Source organism: Rattus norvegicus, chromosome 6 (genome assembly GCF_036323735.1).
Source record: "Rattus norvegicus strain BN/NHsdMcwi chromosome 6, GRCr8, whole genome shotgun sequence".
NCBI lineage: Eukaryota > Metazoa > Chordata > Mammalia > Rodentia > Muridae > Rattus > Rattus norvegicus.
Window position 1 is genome coordinate 32,884,781 of NC_086024.1, and position 19,189 is coordinate 32,903,969.

The window sequence follows — 19,189 nt, forward strand, 5'->3', positions numbered from 1 at the left end:
TGGCACCTTTAGGTTCTTATCCCCAGGGCCACATGCTGCCTCTGGGCAGGGTCAGTGCAGACAGTCTGGAGACTGGTCTTTTCTGGTGCCCTAGAAATCTGGGACACTGTGGAACAGCCTGCAGGTACTGGCACTGCCCCCTGCTGCCTGCCTACCCGTGCCAACAAGGTGGACCTCGGGGGCCCCCCAGTAAGCAAGCTGCAGGTGAGGCAGATAGGAGTGGTGGGGGGTCCTCTGCGTTCACTGAGCACACAGTATGTATCTGTGAGTGCCCACTACGAGGGATGAGTTTAACCAGGCTGTATCCTGAGTGTGGCCTTAGCCTCTTTTTATTCATTTTTATTTTACATCTATGGATGTTTTGCCGGCATGTGTATCTGTGTGCTCTGTGCATGCAGTACCCACAGAGGCACTCTCCTAAGGGTAGTGGATTTCCTGGAACTGGAGTTACAGATGCTGTGAGCCCCCCTGTGGGCGCTGAGAGTAACTTGGGTCTTCTGCAAGAGCTCTTAACCATGAAGCCATCTCTCCAGCTCCGTTCCTTAGCCTCCTGAGGCCTCCGTTTCTCTCCTTGCAAAGCTCCCCCTGAGAGAGTGTTTTAAGGTAGTGGGTGCTCTGGTGAACCCTGCAGGAGGGCTTAGTGTCCTTTCAACCGGAGGGGTATGACTGTGCCCCCTGTTGGGGTTTCGGTGCACTCCCGTTTCCTCGGGAGTTCATGACACTGCTTATAGTAGGAAGGGGCTTGCCAATCTCATATCCATACTGTTGGCTTACCAGACCCCCGCTCCCCCACTGCTGCCTGGAAGAGTCTATGTGCGCTGTGCATAGTGAGGACGTTCGGAGTTCTTCAGAGGAGCTCCAAGTACCCAGGACAATGGGAAGATTCGACTTTTGTCACAGAAACAGGTGGTTCAGAGTTTGTTGGGTTTTGATACCTTTTGAAGACCCCCACCCACCGAAACTTGTTCATTTTGTCTAAATTTTCAAAATGTTGACACAATGCTCATGATATTTTCTTTCTTTTGATGGCCTATCATCTGTGAGATTTTCACTGATTTAAAAAAAAGAATTATTTATTTATTATAAATAATTTTACACTGCAGCTGTCTTCAGACACACCAGAAGAGGGCATCAGATCTCATTACAGATGGTTGTGAGCCACCATGTGGTTGCTGGGATTTGAACTCAGGACCTCTGGAAGAGCAGTCAGTGCTTTTAACTGCTGAGCCATCTCTCCAGCCCTGCACTGATTGATTGTTTTGATCACTGGTAATTTGTACCTCCATTTTTTCAGTTTTTTTCTTCATCTGCCTTGCTAATCAATAGACTCAGGATTAGTCTCACCGCTGAGACACCTTATATTATATTTTTCTGCTGTCTTTGTACATTTCTTGCCTTTCACTCATTCATTTATGCTTTTTAACAACTTTATCATTTTCTCCTTGTTGTTTCTTTGATTTACTTCATGTCCTCCTTGCCTTCTATGTATGTAACCTACATGAATAACCTTTGACATGTTTTGCTAAAATGCGCTTTTAAATTTTTTCTTTGTTTTGTGAGACAGGGATGTTCTACATAGCCCTGGCTGTCTTAGAACTCACTATGTAGGCCAGGCTGGCCTTGAACTCACAGAGATCTGCCTGCCTCTGCCTCCTGAGTGCTGGGATTAAGCCACCACACTAGGTCCTAAAATCATACGCATCTAATGTGATCATATGCATCTAACGTGATACATTTCTCCTGACCACACTGCTTTAGCTTATCCTGTGTTCTTTAAAAGATTTTTATGGACATGTGAGTGCTTGCATGTATGTATGTGCAGCGTACAAGTGGCTGGGGCCTGAGGGGGCCAAGAGAGGCTGCAGATCCTCTAGAACTGAAGTTACAGGCGGTTGTGAGCTGTGGGATGTGGGTGCTGGGAGCCAGACTTGCTTCCTCTGCAAAGATCAGCAAGTACTCCTAACTACCGAGCCGGTTGCTTTAGCCCCTCTGACAGTATCTCTCCTTGTTTTGTTCTGTTCTGTCATGTAGCCCAGGCTGGCCTCAAGCTCACCATGTAGCCAAGGGTGGTCTTGAGTTCTTGTTCCTTCTCCCTCTGCCTCCCTAATGCTGAGATGGTGGGTGTGACGTCACTCCTGGCCTACATCTATTTGCTGCATTTCCACGCGTGTTTATCGAAATATATCTGATTCATGAGTTCACAATTTCTGAACATCTAGGAATTTGTTTAAAATTATGCTTTTGTTATTTTTAGCTTGACTCAGAAAAACATCCCTGGGTTTTATTTTGCTACACCAAAGAATAATGTGTATTTTCCAGAATGAGTCCAATATCTTTGGCACAAATAGAACTTGTGCTCACATTAAATCAGTGGTTACAAGGAAGACTTTTTAGCAACAGTTTAATTTCAGTTAACAATTTCCTACTCTCCACTTTCTGGCTGTTGTTATGCTGTGTTTTAATTCAACATGCGTTTAAAGATGGACAACACATTATCATGATTTTCTTATATAGTCAGTATTTACTAGCCACGCCCACTTTCTTCTCTAACCCCTCTCTATTCCTCTGAGCCTGGAACTTCAGTTTTTGTTAGACTATCTGTACAGGAAGCCCCTGGGAATAACTGTCCACACCCCTGCACCTCAACCCTATGCCTCACCCCTGTGCCTCACCCCTGCACCTCACCTGTGCCTCACCCCTTCACCTCACCTGTGCCTCACCCCTGCACCTCACCTCTGCACCTCACCTGTGCCTCACCCCTGCACCTCACCTGTGCCTCACCCCTGCACCTCACCTCTGTGCCTCACCCCTTCACCTCACCTGTGCCTCTCACCCCTTCACCTCACCTGTGCCTCACCCCTGCACCTCACCTGTGCCTCACCCCTTCACCTCACCCCTGTGCCTCACCCCTGCACCTCACGTGTGCCTCACCCCAGTGCCTCAACCCTGTGCCTCACCCCTGTGCCTCACCTCTGCGCTTCACCCCTGTGCCTCACCTCTGTGCCTCAACCCTGTGCCTCACCTCTGTGCCTCACCTCTGTGCCTCACCCCTGTGCCTCAACCCTGTGCCTCACCTCTGTGCCTCACCTCTGTGCCTCACCCCTTCACCTCACCCCTGTGTCTCACCCCTGCACCTCACCTGTGCCTCACCCCTGCACCTCACCCCTGTGTCTCACCCCTGCACCTCACCTGTGCCTCACCCCTGCACCTCACCCCTGTGTCTCACCCCTGCACCTCACCTGTGCCTCACCCCTGCACCTCACGTGTGCCTCACCCCAGTGTCTCACCTCTGTGTCTCACCTCTGCGCATCACCCCTGTGCCTCACCTCTGTGCCTCACCTCTGTGCCTCACCTCTGTGCCTCACCTCTGTGCCTCACCCCTTCACCTCACCCCTGTGTCTCACCCCTGCACCTCACCTGTGCCTCACCCCTTCACCTCACCTGTGCCTCACCCCTGCACCTCACCCCTGTGTCTCACCCCTGCACCTCACCTGTGCCTCACCCCTGCACCTCACCCCTGTGTCTCACCCCTGCACCTCACCTGTGCCTCACCCCTGCACCTCACGTGTGCCTCACCCCAGTGTCTCACCTCTGTGTCTCACCTCTGCGCTTCACCCCTGTGCCTCACCTCTGTGCCTCACCTCTGTGCCTCTCACCTGTGCCTCACCTCTGTGCCTCACCTCTGTGCCTCACCCCTGCACCTCACCCCTGTGCCTCACCTCTGTGTCTCACCTCTTTGCCTCACCTCTGTGCCACACCCCTGTACTTCACCTGTGCCTCACCTCTGTGCCTCACCTCTGTGCCTCACCCCTGTGCCTCACCTCTGTGCCTCACCTCTGTGCCTCACCTGTGCCTCACCCCTGTGCCTCACCCCTGCACCTCACCCCTATGCCTCACCCTGTGCCTCACCTCTGTGCCTCATCCCTGCACCTCACCCCTATGCCTCACCCCTGTGCCTCACCTCTGCATCTCTTCTTTGATGTCAGTTGCAAGCAACTCTGTAGCTCTCACACTTGTACCGGGGATCTGGTCAGGTCCCCATGCTCGTACACAGCAAGAGTGTTAGTCACAGGTCCCGATTTTCTGTTGTTGTTCTTTTAATTAAAGATTTTTACTAATTATTTTATTTTATGCTTTTATGTGTATGCATGTTTTGCCTGCTTGCCCCTTTTGTGCATGCCTGGTGCCCAGGGGGGCCAGAAGAGGTTGCCACATCCCCTGAAACTTAGAGTCACCAATGGTTGTGAGCTGCCACGTAGGCACTGGGAACTGAGCCTGGCTCCTCTTACCTAGCCACAGAGCCATCCTTCTAGCATTCTTTTCTCTTTTTAAATACAGAGTCAACTCAGGCTGGCCTAGAGCTAGTGACAACCCTGCCTCAGCCCCCTGGACACTGAGATCACAGGAGTGTGCCACCATGCCTGGCTTCCCCACTGCCCCAACTCTCTTCCGTTTCCTTTCTACACCTCAGGCAGAGAGTACTTGTGCTGACCCCGGTTTCACTTTCTGATCTTTTCTTTCACTGCTTTGCCAACCAATCCCTGCCAGTCCTTCTGCCCATGTCTTAAATACAGGATTTTGTAGCATGTCACCTGACATGACAGGGACAATAGTATTTATAATTCCTTTAAGGAATGTTACTCAATGATACATTGATGTGCAAGTTCTTTTGGTTTATATTCTTAAAAGAATAATAGCAAAATGATGTGGACTCTTCAGTGTGAGAGAGTGGTGGAGACAGTGATTCTGTCGGCGTCTCTAGATTACACATAGACAGTCAGACTTCAAAGTTTACAGATAAAGTTAACTTCAGCACTGCCCCTGAGGGGGGACCTCTCTCAATTCAGACAGCTTTCAGGCCAAAAAAATTTTTTTTAAGACTTATTTATTTTATGTATGTGAGTACACTGTAGCTGTCTTCAGACACACCAGAAGAGGGCATCAGATCCCATTACAGATGGTTGTGAGCCACCACGTGGTTGCTGGAATTTGAACCCAGGACCTTTCTCTCAAAGAGCACTCAGTGCTCTTCACTGCTGAGCCATCTCTCCAGCCTCCAGACCAAAATTTTGATGGTTTAAAGTATTATGTGTGTGTTTTTAAATTTTTTTGTGAAATAGGATTGCTCATAGCCCAGGGTAGACTTGACCTTGAAATGTAGCCAAGGATGACCTTGAACTTGTGGTCCTCCTGTCTTTGCCTCCTAAGTGCAGGGGTTGCAGGTGTGCTCTAACATACTCCATTGGTCCTGGTCCTTCATGAAGACATTTTCCTCAGCATCACTCCCTTTTAATACCACCTAAGTGCCTGGCTGTCCACGAAAGCCTCTGTTGTTGACTTCCTCTGGGACCTGACTGGGAGTTTGTTTAGTACCCGTGTGTTTTTGCTCAGTCCTGGGATTTCAGCTCTGGTCTCCCTTCACTCCCTCTTCTACACCGCCAGTCGCACATGGGGAAGAGACCCCGTGCAATTCGAGTCTTTGCTTTTGATATGAAAAAGTTCATATCATGTCTTGTGTAAGAGCTAGATTTTTTTATTTAATTAATGTGTGTGTGTGTGTGCGCGTGTGTGTGTTGTGTGTGTGTGCATGCCTGTGCACATGCATGTGGAGGCCAGAGTTTCTCTGCCTTGTTCCTTTGAGACACCATCCCCATTAAACCTCATGTTCCTTGTTTGGCTTAGGCTGGCTAGCCTGTGAACTCCTAGCATCCCCAACCCTACGCGCCCCCATTGGTGGGTTACCAGCATTCATGGCCACGTCTGGCTTTTATGAGTGTTGCTGGGCCTTCAGACTCTGGTCACTAAGCTTGTGCATCAAGCATCCTGCCCCACTGAGCTGTCTCCACCAACCTCTGGGTTTTCTTTTCCAGCCTTAATAAAAAGTGGCACTCATAGTCAAAACCACAGGTAAATTTACTCAGGACAGCTCATTAACCACAGGATCCATGGCTGCATTCAGGGAAGGGCACGGCGAGCACAGGAACAGTGTCCGCAGTGTACTCTGCATAGCCATTCTTGTACGAGAGCCAACTTCAGTAGGAGCCCAGCGTTGACACACAGAAGGACCTCTGCACACTGCAGCACCTGGTCTCTTGTCCTGATGAAGAATTATGTGTAAAAGTATACTGACTGGCCACCGGGGCATGACCTCACTTGCGGGTAATTCACTCTGACCTCTATTTAAACTTTCAAGTTTGGCTTCAGCGGCAGAAGGATCTGCTGCTCTCTCAGAGGATCGGAGCCTGGTTCTCAGCACTCACATCAAGTGGCCCACCACTTCCCATAACTCCAGATCCAAGACAGCAGATGCCCTCTGCTGGCTTCTGCAGACACGTGGGCACACACACAAATGGATCCTTCAGAAACCTTGACTTCAGGTCTCTGGTTAAATAGAGCATTCTGTATCTCAGAGCACTTATGCTAAGATCTCTCAGCCATAGTGTCTGGAATAGAGAAGGGTCTACATTTCTCTTGATTTTGGGCTGTCTTCTGGGTTTGTTTTTTTTTTTTTTTAAACTAAATGCCAGATACTGTGTACGGAAGGTTGACTGTGAATGGCACTCTATCTCTTACCTTCCCCAGCAGACATCTGTGGTTGGAACAGATCACTCAGGTCCGGCCGGTGTGATGGAGAGGATGACTTAAAGTTCTTAACGTTAGAGAGTACTGCGTCTGCTCTTAGGAGGCTGGTCCTCCTCTTCAGGGGAGGGACTTGAGCTCCTTAGCTGTCGGATGCTGTGGACAGTCTTCTGTCTGTACCTCATTTTTGGTTCTTGCGTCTGCACACGCTCAGGAGGAACAGAGTCCCGGAAGTCAGCCTCGTGTTAAGCTCCCATCCTTCAGCACCTCAGACCTGTTGCTCTGTCTAGAGTCTTTGCGAGCCAAGTCTCATCTCACCATTGCCTGGTTCCTGGCCTCGGGGGAAAGATGTTGGAGTGTATTAGGTTCACCTAAATATGTTTCTTTTTTTCTTTAAGCTCCTCATATCTTAACAATTGTGATGTTTCTTATTGCTTCTAGAGAGGTAGAATTTATGTGTGTGCAGTGTCTATGTGCTGTGTGTGTGTGTGTGTGTGTGTGTGTGTGTGTGTGTGCAGTGTCTATGTGCTGTGTGTGTGTGTGTGCAGTGTCTATGTGCTCTGTGTGTGTGTGTGTGTGTGTGTGTGTGTGTGTGTGTGTATAAGCCAGAGAACAAGCTCCCTTTAAAAAAAAAAAAAAAAAAAAAGACAGGATCTCTCATTAGCCCAGAACTTGAAATTTGGGTAGGCTGGGTAGGCTGTTCTAGACTGGGCTAGGCTGGTTGGTCAGGAAGCCTCAGGGATTTGCCTGTCTCTGCTGCCTCAGTGTGGGGCTTACTAGCATGGACCACCATGTGCGGCTTTTTCATGTAGGCTTTGGGTCTAGAACTCAGATCGCAAGATGAGCCAGCTTCTCAGCCCTCCTAGCCGTTTTTTTTTTTTTTTTTTTTTTTTTTTTCCGGAGCTGGGGACCGAACCCAGGGCCTTGTGCTTGCTAGGCAAGCACTCTACCACTGAGCTAAATCCCCAACCCCTCTCCTAGCCGTTTTTAAGAACAGTGCGGCACCAAGTCCTTTTACAGTGTGAAGCAGTAGATCATCCCAAACAGGAAGGAATCCTGCCTGTTAACACTGACTCCTCATTCCCCAGCCTCTGGTGGCATCGATGAAGCCACCTTCTGTAGGTATCTCGTAAGCAGAAGCACAGTACCCATCCTCTTACATCCAGCTTGCTTTGTTTATTAGCATAATGTCTTCAGGGTTCGTCTGTGCATAGCATGTGCAGAACTTCCTCCTCTCCCGGGCGGCATTCTACTGTTGTAGACCACAGTTTACCCGCCAGGACCTTCGAGTGGCGTTTCCATCGAGAATTGCCTTGTTTATCCTTCAGTCTGTTGTGAATGATGTCACTGCGAACACTGATGCTCGAGCGTTAGTCCAGTCTTTACTTTGCCCCTCTTGGCTATGAAGCCAGCAGTGGAATTGCCGGGTCGTACAGTACCACTGTGTTTAACTTCCTAGGGCACCAGCCTTGTACATTTTCAATGTTGATAAACATTGCCAAATCGTCTCATACACATGTTCAAACAATTTATCTTCCTTTCAGTGATGAGTGAGAGTTGCTTAGACACTTACGTTTCCCTCACTTATCTAGAAAATACTTCTTTGCTCTTGGAACCCCTGATGCCCTAGACACTGTTCTTGTTCGTGGAGTCGGCAGACCCAGGTTCTTGCACACCCCATCCCTGTGTGTCTCTTCATCTTGTGACTGACACCAGAGCCTGTACCACAGGGGATCAGCCTCACCCCCTAATCCTATGCCAGTGGCCTCAGATCTGAATTAAGTGCTTGCACCAGCTTTCTTGGGACACTAGGCTTTCCCTGTGACTTTGGGGCTATGCCTCTTTGTCTCCAGTTTAATCTTCTGAAAAAACAGAATTAAAGACAAAATCATCATCGTGGATGATTTGGGAGCACATGGTGCAAGAAGGTAGAAGTGAGCTTTAAAACTATGAAGTCCTTTGATGCTGTTAACTATGAGGACATGTTTCAGCCCCTGGGGACACACCGGCTGAAGGAGGGTTGAGGAAGAAGGTGGCAGCCAGTTGAGAGAGTACCTTTCTCCTCTGTTCCAGTCAGGACAGTGGTTACACCCTCTCTGGGCATCAGGGCTGACTGTACACAGGAGCCTCCGCCAGGTTGACTTGGGATCCGAGAGCAGGTCTCCATGTGCTTTCCTCTGTCCGAGCCCCTGGTACGGGTGGAAATGAGATGACAGACAGGGACACTCGGGACAAAAGGCTTTAAAGAGCCACTTGAAGTCCCTGCCACACTAAATATCATCTGTGTGGTCCTTGCATAAATGTCAGAACATCCTCGGTGCCAGCTCTGAAGCCGGATGAGGTCCTTTGAGAAGGCAGCACTCAGGCCCAGGTCTCACACTGTGGTGTCAACATGTATCAGGTGCTTTCTGAACTGCTTTTGTGCCAGCCCTGCCCCCGAGGCTGCGTGAAGCCCTCAGCCAGTCTCCTCTTGCCCTCATCTTCCTCCTCTGTCACCGCAGGGACCCTGTCCAGGTGACTCTGGGCACAGTCCCTTTTCTACCATCTCCATGGAGGTGTCTGGCTTCTTGCTTGGGATGAAGGTGGACAGAGTTATGGCTGCCAAGAAGGGGTGAGGTGGTCCACTCCTTTCACACACAGACACCCCTCCCACATTTTCACAAGGGAGGCACCCATCTGGTGACAGATGGGTGGAGACAAAGTAAGTAAGAAAGGTTGGGAACAAAGTGGTTTGGCCCCACTGCCGGACTTGGCTCCTGCTTCCCTGAAGAGCAGAGCTGTGTCTGGCTTAACTCCAAAGCCTAACTGATGTGTCTTTCTGAGCATGACTCTGCCATGAAAAGAGATTCAGGCCAGACATCACGGGTGGTCGGGTACCTGGATGGAGTAGAGCTATCTGAGTGGACTTGGGGTCTCTCCAGTCTCCTCTCAGCTCCATGGGTATGTTAGTGTGGATCCAGAGGACCAGAGGGAAGAACTTTCATTATTTGTTGTGATTCCCATGTGACCTTACTTTGAGGATTAGTTTGGGACCTTGAGAGTTGCCAAGCACCCCAACTGGCAACCGAGGCACCCAGAACATCACACCTGTTGCCAGGCACAGACTTCAGAATCGTGAGGTACCTGAATCACCCCCAGAAGCATTTCCCAGGCAGCGAAAGTGAGGAATGAGGTGCATAGAGAGGTGGCGGGGAGGTAGCCAGCCTAGGCTTACACTTCCTCAGGGCACACCCTACCCTAATTCAGCCTCCACCCTCCAGCACTTCGGAAGCTGCATTCAGGCTCCGGTGGGAGATGCTGGGTATACAGGGTTATAAGAGAGCTGTCCACTGTCAGCCCTGGGAATCATGGCTTAGGGGACACTGCTTCTGTGGTGCCCACACAGGTGAAGAGCTGCCGTATCCTGCTTCTCAGCCTGTCTCTGCCTGGGTCATGATCCTTCACCTGAGGTCCGGCGCTTTTGTGAGCCAGGACTTTACTTGTGTTTGCCACAGGATTGGGTTTCTCTCCAGGAGCTGAGAACTTGGAATGCACTGCCCCATTGGCTCCATGTCTGAGTGTCCCTGTCCTTGTCCTTTGCTCAGGCCTGCTTTACTGCCTACCTCAAGTCCTTTGGCTGCTAGGACATGGTGCAGAGTCCCCTTAACCTGAGCCTTGTTCTCTTTGGAGGGCCGTGGGGGGAGGGGAGAACCAGGTTTCTAGTACCAACCCCAAAGTTGTCCTGGCAACAGTGAGGTGGGGTGATGGGCCTGCTTCTGGTTGTGGTCAGAGAGCAGGGCACCTCCCGGACCCACAGGGGCGCTGGACTTCAGTGTCCCTAGTGTTGAAAGTGGGTGGATCTCCTGATAGGGCCACAGATGCCCCTTCTCCAGCATTAATTTGGAAATACACTTCCATTTTAGCCTTTAAACAAAAACACTCTTGAATATAGTTAATATTCTTAGCTTTCGTTGTAGCTTTGAGATTCCTTGACGTGAGAAAAGTCGGAAGGTGCTTTCCTTACGTTGAATGGTAAATATGGTTTCTCTGTTGCTTCCAGTTTCCACCATTTGGACTTTATAGAATGTTCTTCATGCCAGTAATTGAGAACTTAGCAAGGCATGTCCCTGTTTCAGGCAGTTTGGGCAAGGGGGCTTCTGGTGAGGGTAGGAGGGCTCTGCTGTGCTGTGCCGTCTCCAGGCATCAGTGATAAATGAGGTTGGCACTTTTAAGCCCCTCCCCCAACTGAGCCCCACCTCCCAAGCCCTTCCTACCCTAAAGACTTCCTTCTGAGCCTCTGCTGGTCGAGCAGGTCTCCAGTCCTGACCACCACTGCTGGCAACGTCCTCAGCAGCTGTGCACCCGTGGTCTGTGGCCAGGGCTTGGAGCATCTCTTAAGTGGCTGAGGGACTGCCGCTGCGGCTAGTAGTCCAGGTAGCCTATTAAATGCCTAATTAATAATTAAGAGATGTTTACATCCTCTACAGCAACCTGGGTTTTTTACTATTGTGACTAATCTCACCCTGTGGCCCAGGCTAGCCTTGAACTCATGGCACTCCTGCCTCAGCCTTCCGATACGGGCATTACAGGTGTGAATGAGCCACCATGCTGGGCTTCAGCGTGAGACCTCGAGCTGAACCATTTGGCACTTGGCCCTGAGAAGTTTCTTATGGGCTCTGAGCCCAGCCTGTCTGTGGAGCAGGAATAGAGAATAGCATGGTTAGGAAGTCCATGAGAGGCCTGGGGAGATGGCTCAGTGGTTGAGAGCACGTATTTTGCCTTTGCGGATGACCTGAGTTCATGGTCCCAGTACCCATGTCAGGGGCCCCACAACTGCCTATAACTCCAACCCCAGGGCATCTAATGCCTTCTTCTGGTCTCTGCGGGCTCCTGCATGCACATACATATACTAGCAGACAGGTAAGCAGGCACGAAGGCACGCACATGCATACGCACACATACAGTAAGCATACATTCAGGTCACAGGTACCCAGGGCCACCTTCCAAGAGGACATGGTCCTGAGCGTAATAGATTCTGTGAGGGTGGCCGGCAGAATGGGTATGAGCTACAGAGTAGGGAAAGGAACTTACCAGGAACCACGGGTAGAAGGGAGTTGGCATTAGTAGCTTGAGCCAGGCAAAGCTTTCTTGAGGTAGAGCGGAGTGAAGACCTGAAGGTGGCGAGCAGCAAGCCATGCAGGGGGAGGCAGCATGGGAAAGGACCTGGGGGTGTCCCCAGGACACGAGGAACACAGTACTATAGAACAGAAGGAGATGGGAATGGGGTGTGCCCATGGGACAGGACCACAGTACAATGGGACAGGAGAGGGAAGAGAGGCAGAGTGGTCCTGTGAGCCTCAGCCTGGAGCCTGCAGTCCTGGCGAGAGCCTTGGCTTTGCGCTAAAGAGGGCTAGGACTAGCCATCCCAGGGCATTGGAGTTTAAACAGGTAAGGGTAGCTATTGGTGGGGAAGATATAGCCAAGGAAGTAGGGAGATCAGTGGGACGTGGTGACCCAGATCAGGAAGACAATGGTAGAAGCTAAATGCAAGGAGGACATAGATGCATCCTGAAGGCAGAGATGGCCAGCTGTACAGCTAGGTGGACCAGAGAGTGGAAAGAATTGAGGACAGAGAGGAGGTTGTTGGGTTATGGGTAGGCTATGGTTAAGTTTGAGGTGCTTCTGGATATCATAATGGAGGGGTAAACGTCCCACACAGACACTTTCAGGGAATAGAGGTCGTTCTGTGAATTAACTACACAACTGGTAGGTTTGAGGGCTGAGACCCACGTTTGTGGACTTTTACATGGGCCCCGCTGGGCTAAGTGGGTAAGATAGGGCCTCCTAATATGCTGGTGGGCTCAGCGAAAGCTGTTGAGCATGCAGCTCCTGGCAAGCCTTCAATTGCTTCTATTAGGGTCTTATGAGAGTCAGGTTTCTCCTGAAAGGCCCCCCCTCCAGCCTTCACTCTGGTCCAGAGTCACTGGGGCTTACCAGAAGCTAGCCAGAAGAGTAAAGCCTTTGCCTCCCCATTCCAGTCAGGAGTTCTGTCGTGTTCTGGTCTGCCTGTTGTAGGACATGGCATGATAAAGGGTGCCTAAGGTATAAGGAACTCTAATCTGAATGGGGTTGGACATGGGATAAACACAGTTCAAGAAAGAAGAGCTCAGAATGTAAAATAAAGGCAAAGGGTCCAGGAAAAGCAGAGGGATGAGGGATTCAGCAGACCACTATGGAAATACTCAGTATTTGGAACTGGTCTTAAAGCATAATGATTCTTAGGGCTGGAGAGATGGCTCAGCAGTTAGGAGCACCTTCTGGAGAAGGCCTGAGTTCCATCCCCGAGCCTATTATCAGTAACTGCAGTTCCAATCTGACGTCCTCTTCTGGCTTTCATGGGCACTGCACACATGTGGTGCACATTCATACATGCAAGCAACACACTCACACATAGTACATAGTAAACATTTATAAAGCACATGATTCTTTCCGAGCTTTTCAAAAAGAAGAAGGGAGCTGGTGAACAGGTGCTGGCAGAAAGTAGTTGATCTGGGTCAGAGCAATGGTGTGTGGGGATGGGGCATGTGCTTACTCTGTGTGTGTGCAGTAGGTGTGCATACACATGTGTTTATTTCCATGTTTGTGTGTGCACAAATGTGTATGCATATGCATGTGTTGTCTCTGTGTATTTGTGTGCCTATGCATGCATGTGTATAAATGTGCATATGTATGCATGCTTGTCTATGTGTATTTATGTGCCTATGCATGTGTTTATATGTGTGTACATGAGTATATGTATATGTATGTGTGTCTGCACATATGAATGAGTGTATGTGTGTGTGTGTGTGTGTGTGTGTGTGTGTGTGTGTGTGTGTGATAGGGAACTGTTGTGTGATGGGCAGTCATCATTGGTAGAATATTCTTTGTTCTCAGTGTGGAAGAGACTGGTGTCAGACAAGCCAGGCACTGACTTGGGGACAGAGCTGGAGGGGGTGGCTGTTACTCACAATAAAGGGAAGCAGGAATACATTGGGAAGGCATGCTAGTGAGGCTGACTCTTTTCCTCAGGAGTTGGCACAGGGAGGGATTGAAGCCATGGGCAGCTTCGTCCATGTGGGAGCGAGTCTGCATCGTTTGCTGGGGCCGCCATGCCCAGCATGCTGTTGAGCCGTCTTTTTCTGGGTCAGTGACAGAGCAGGTGATGTGAGCTGCCAGGTCAGACTCTGGAAGCACTGTCCCCAACCACGCACAGATGTCACCAGCACATCCCCGTGAGCACAGGGCTCAGGCTAGACTTAGTTTCCACATTGTCTTAAAGCTATCTGTCTACTACAGAAGCCACTAGCCATATGTAACCGTTTAAACTGTGATTGACTTCAACTAAAAGTCAGTTCTCCTAGTTGGATTGTTAAACACGAGGGTCTTCTGTAGCCTTGGGTGACTCAACCTTGCCTGGTTTAGGTGATGCTGAGGGCCAAGCCCAGAGCTTTATGCATGTTAGGCAAGTACTCTCCCACCTAAGCCATGTCCCCAGCCCCACTTTCTCAGTTGTATCGGTCAATATCTGTGTGCTCAGTAGCTGCACATGGCAAGTGGCTACCATATTGGCCAGCACAGATTCAGAGCGTTCCCGTGACTCAGGAAGTTTTGCTAGAGCCCTTCTAGAACATGACAGCTTGTCTCCTGGGCCATGTCTCCTCCTCGATGGCTCATTAACTCACTAAGCCTCTGAGGAACACCTACTCCGTGCCAGATTGGCTCGGCAAGGATGGCAGGTACCACAAACTTTGGACCCCGTGGGCTGTCTCCTCAGAGTGCAGTCATCTTGGCCCGTGCGCTTTCCTGGTCTCTAGACACCACTTGGGAGCCCAAGCCCGTGACAGGAAGTGGGGCATGGTCAGCAATGAAGAGAGCTCTGAGGTCCTGGTCCTTCCCGACCTGATGCTTATCTTCCTGCACGGACGAGGGCGACTAGTCACTGAATGTCTGAGTCTGGGACTAGATCATGCAAGGACAATAGCCTTCAGTTTCCAGATTTTCCACACTGGTCCTCTCCTTGGGGGGAGCTGAGATATTTGGACTTGACCTCACTTCCTGCCTCCCATAGCCTCCTCTGCCCAGAGGGTTAGGCCAGAATGGGCGCTTGGAGGGCTTCCAAATGGCCTAGAAGCTCCAGGAATCTGGGTATTTGGATAAATTGGAAACAGGACCGGATGTATTTGGCTAAGTAGTTGCAGGCTGCTTACAGTGGCAAGTATGTGGGTGGGTAGGTGTATGCTACACAGCACAAGAGGTAGACTTTACCCATCTCACAGACACTGTATACTCAACATCCATGCCACCAGGGTCTACACCCCCCCAGCCCCCACCCCACTCACACACATATACACACACTCACACACGCATATACACACTCGAACCCACTCACCCATACACTCACACATACACTGACACACACATTCTCACACACTCACACTCTCTTACACACATACACACTCACATACACACTATCTCACAATACTCTTACACACTCACACAATACACACTTTCTCTTACACACACACTCATACACTCACACACACTCACACAATATACACACTTACATACATACATGCACACTCACATACACTCTCACAATACTCTCTTACACACTCACATGCATACATACTTTCACACACACTCACACACACAGACTCATTCACACTCATATACTCACACATATACTCTCACACATACACACTCACATACTCACACCTGCATACACACTCTCACTCTCACACACACACACTTACACACTTTCTCTCACACATAGTCATACTCACCCATACTCTTATACATACGTCCTCTCTCACACACGCATTCTCTCTCTCACACACGCATTCTCTCTCTCACACACTCACACACAGTTCCCCCACCACCTCCTACAAGTGGATTCCTTTGCTGTCAGTGTCTCCTCTCTTGCAAGGCTGTTGCAGACGCTTAGCCTCTCACCAGCAGAGTTCATTTATCCAAATCCCTCCTGGCTTCCTTGCTGTAATTAACTCCTGAACGCCTCATCAGAGTGTCAACTCTAACAACCGAGGGCCCCTGGGACAATGCTGGCCTCCTTCCTCCATCTCAATCCTGAGCCAGCACTCTGAGTCACTGCTGACAAGGACCTGACTGGTTCCTTCTGAGCTTGGTGGGGGCCATGTTGACAGACTTCGCCTCTGCATAGCCGTGTACTGTTTACACATGTGACCCTGGCCCGGGTTAGGAGGCAAGGATCCTACCTAGGGTACTGTGGCCTTTTCTCTGAGGTACAGGCCTTGCCACCTCCACCCCGTCAGCCCCGTACTTCGAGGTGTGTTTGCACACTGCCTAAGACAAGCCTGGGGGTGCTTCTCCCCCAAATCTGAGGGCTTTTTGCTTTTACCCTGAAGGCCTCCCAGAGTTCAAGTCCTTCTCTCTGCAGACTTTGGCCTTTTTCCCATACAGTTTCAGGCCTTTGACTTGTCCGCACCTGTAGCCATTAGGGCAGAGCTGACCTGCTGTCTTTTCAGAGCTGAGTGGTGCAGTCTCAGTGCCCCAGACCTTGCTCTCTGGCTCTTAGGCTTTGGTTAGTCCACCACCCTTGGGCCAGCCTCCTACCTCCAGCTTAACACCCACAATCCTTCTTACCAGGCTTCAGGACTCCCACCCCCGAGGCTCACACATTCTTTGTACTGTGACAAAAAATACTCTCCTTTCTCAGAAGGCATCTGCTCCTTTATCAGCCTTCACCCAAGGCTTCCAAAGTGAGTCCTCTCCACACAGCACCTTTGCTCAGACGTGAGGGGGCTCTGTGATCCCTGCAAATCCCCCACCCGACTTTCCAGCTGCCTCTCAGCCCCCGGAGATGCCCTGCTCAAGCTCCCTAACTTCCTGCTCACTTCCTGCTCACTTCCTGAGGGAAGCCTGAGTGTGCTATCCTCCTGCAGCAAGAGGTGTGCGTGCGGGGTGGGGGACGTTGGGGGAAGTTAGGGAGAGGAGAGACTGTCTAAAGGTGCAGGCACAAGGGGCACATTTCAGTGGCCACGCATGCAGTGAAGTCCTTCAGATCTACCAGCATGGCAGATGTCAGCCCCCCCCCCTTATTATTGTGGCTCTTCTGTTCCTCCACAGTTGGTTTGGGGACTTAGATGGGTAATATAACATTCATGCTCACTTTACGGCACCCTGTCCATTTCACCAGATCACCATGGGTAAAATCTATATTAACCACAGTCCTTGTGACATAACTAACTTTTCTGTGACTCTTGAAAAGTTTTCTCTCTGAAAGGTTTCATACTTTGAACAGTGGAAAGAGCTTACAAGGGTTCCCATTGTATTGTTGAAAGGCTAAACCCAGAAGTGCTTGCCCAAGGTGAGAGGCCTTGGTAGCCTGATCCCTTGAAGCATGACCCCCGACCTGCTGTGCGCCCCCATCCCTCTGCCTGCCTATCTTCCAGAGATCATGTCTCATGTAACCCAGACTGACCTCGGACGGGCCTTGTACTCCTGACCATCCTGTTTCTGCCTTTCTAGTGCTGGGATTACAGGCTTTTATGGAGAGGGGGTTAGGAGGGGGGCGGCAGGGAGGAAACTAATGGCCTCCACAGACAGGGGATTTCTGAGACTTTTTGTGGTTTAGCCTCCAGAGTCACCCTCATCTTGTAGTCATGCTGAGACTTGAGGGTCCAGACCCAGCTAGGGAGGAGGCAATGTTTAAAGGGGAGTCAGGGTGTGACCAGGGACATACAACTCTTCCCAGGGCTGGAGTGATCTCTGGTATCCTTGAGGTCCTAAGGGGGCCCAAAAGGGTTTTGCTGTGTCCCCAGAGCTCTGAGGCAGCGGAAGAGGAGTGGCGTCAGGTAGCTGGGGTTGTAGCTCACAGGCTAGCAAGATCAACTCGGGGCTCGACCTTCCTAAACCTGAGTTCTGTGTATGTGCTTACACAGAATGCACTGCCCCCACTCTGAGCCTCCGTCACTTAGCACCGGTATGCACATTGGTGGTGTGGATACATGTGCACATGTCGAAGGTGGTGGACTGTCAGGAGAGTTGCGGCGAATAGAGGGACCCTTGTTTGTATATTTTCATTACCCCACCTGCTTGAGAGAATCCACGAAGCCTGGCTGAGGGACAGAAAGGTGTTCTGCTGATACTACGCTATCCAAAGGAGCACAGCCCAGAACTCCGTGACCACCCTGGAAGCTGAGAGGAAGATGGGGCCACACCTTGTTGAGGTCCCAACTCCCTCAGCCATACTTCGCAGTGACACAGGACAGCTAGGATATACCAAGTACGTCCTGGGGGCCGGGCATTGTTCTGAGTGCTTCCAGCTAATGAGCCACTTAGTCCCGACTCACCACCTAGGAAACCAGGCACCAGGGATTTTGGGTGACTTGTGTGATATCACACTGGGAATATAGAGTTACATTCTTCACCCTGCCTGCTCCCACCCCTGTGGGTTTTGGTTGACAAGAGCAATTACATGTTTCCCACTCCAGGTAGGCCGGTGCCTTGAGATGTTCAGTCTAAAGCCCTACGCCCACCCCACCCCTGCCTCCTCTCTACTGCTTTCAGAATTCCCAGCTTCTGCTACTCAGGACTCCAGCTTTCTTTGGGCTGCCCTTGAGGCTAACAGGGCCCTGGCTCTGGCTGTTTGCTTATTTACTATCAGATTTCTCTGACTTCACCTCACTGGCAGGGGCTTGGGGACACCAAGGGCCAGGGTCACCGAGTCTTACTTGCTCTGCTAGGCTGTAGGTCCCTGGGGCACTCTGCTGCTTCTTGGGCTCCGGTGGAGCTAGGGCAGGGCGCACTGGGGTTATTTATGTGGCTTCTCATCCCCATTCTGTAATGATGCCATCTCGAGGTTCTTAACACTGGACAAGGGCAAGCAGTAAGATTTGTGTACGAAGCACTTCGGGCTAGAGCTGGGCACCAGCCATCCTGAAACTACGTGACTCATGAGACTCAAGCAGTGGTGACCGAGCTCCTGACACCCCCCAGCTTCTCAGTAGCTGAGCTCAAGGTGTCCTCTGGCTTGGTCACAAGGATTCTGTCACCCAGGGTGCTCAACCTATAGCTTTATCACATCTCTACTCTTTTCTCCAGCCCCGCCCCCTTCTCTCCTTGCCAAGGGTTCTCTTGCCCTTTGACCTTCACAGTTTCCATCCTGTTAAACCTTCACCAGACACCATCATCCCTTCCTTCCCCCTGCGGATGATGGAGACCGCATTTTTGCTTTCCTCTAATTCCTGCCCTGCACCCCTGGGGGGTCCTGTGTCCTCCTCCCCCAGCCATACCTCATTATGATACTGTCTGCTGTAGCTCCTTCTTTCCCTTCCACCCAGTCTGAGCCATGTGCTACCGTGATTTCCAGAGCTTCTGGTGTGGCCTCTAGGCCTCTCCTCAGCGCTGACTGCAGGGTGTTCCCTCATGAAGGCCCTGTGGGCCTCCTCAGCCTAGGCACGTGTATGGCCACGCTCCCGACTTTCCCTCACATCTGGTTTTCTTCCGCGGTTCCATATTTTGAGCACTGGCGCCATCCCCTCAGATGTCCAAGCCACAGATTTTTTTTTTCTGGAAAGAGTTAGAGTGCAAATATTTCTGGCTTCGCCAGCCA

At 50.7% G+C, this 19,189-nt stretch overlaps 1 protein-coding gene across 7 annotated transcripts in view; it reads left to right on the forward strand.

Annotated features, from left to right (window-relative positions):
* Positions 1-19,189, forward strand: part of Adcy3 (adenylate cyclase 3) — a 103,573-nt gene that overhangs the window by 65,179 nt on the left and 19,205 nt on the right. The window lies entirely within an intron of this gene.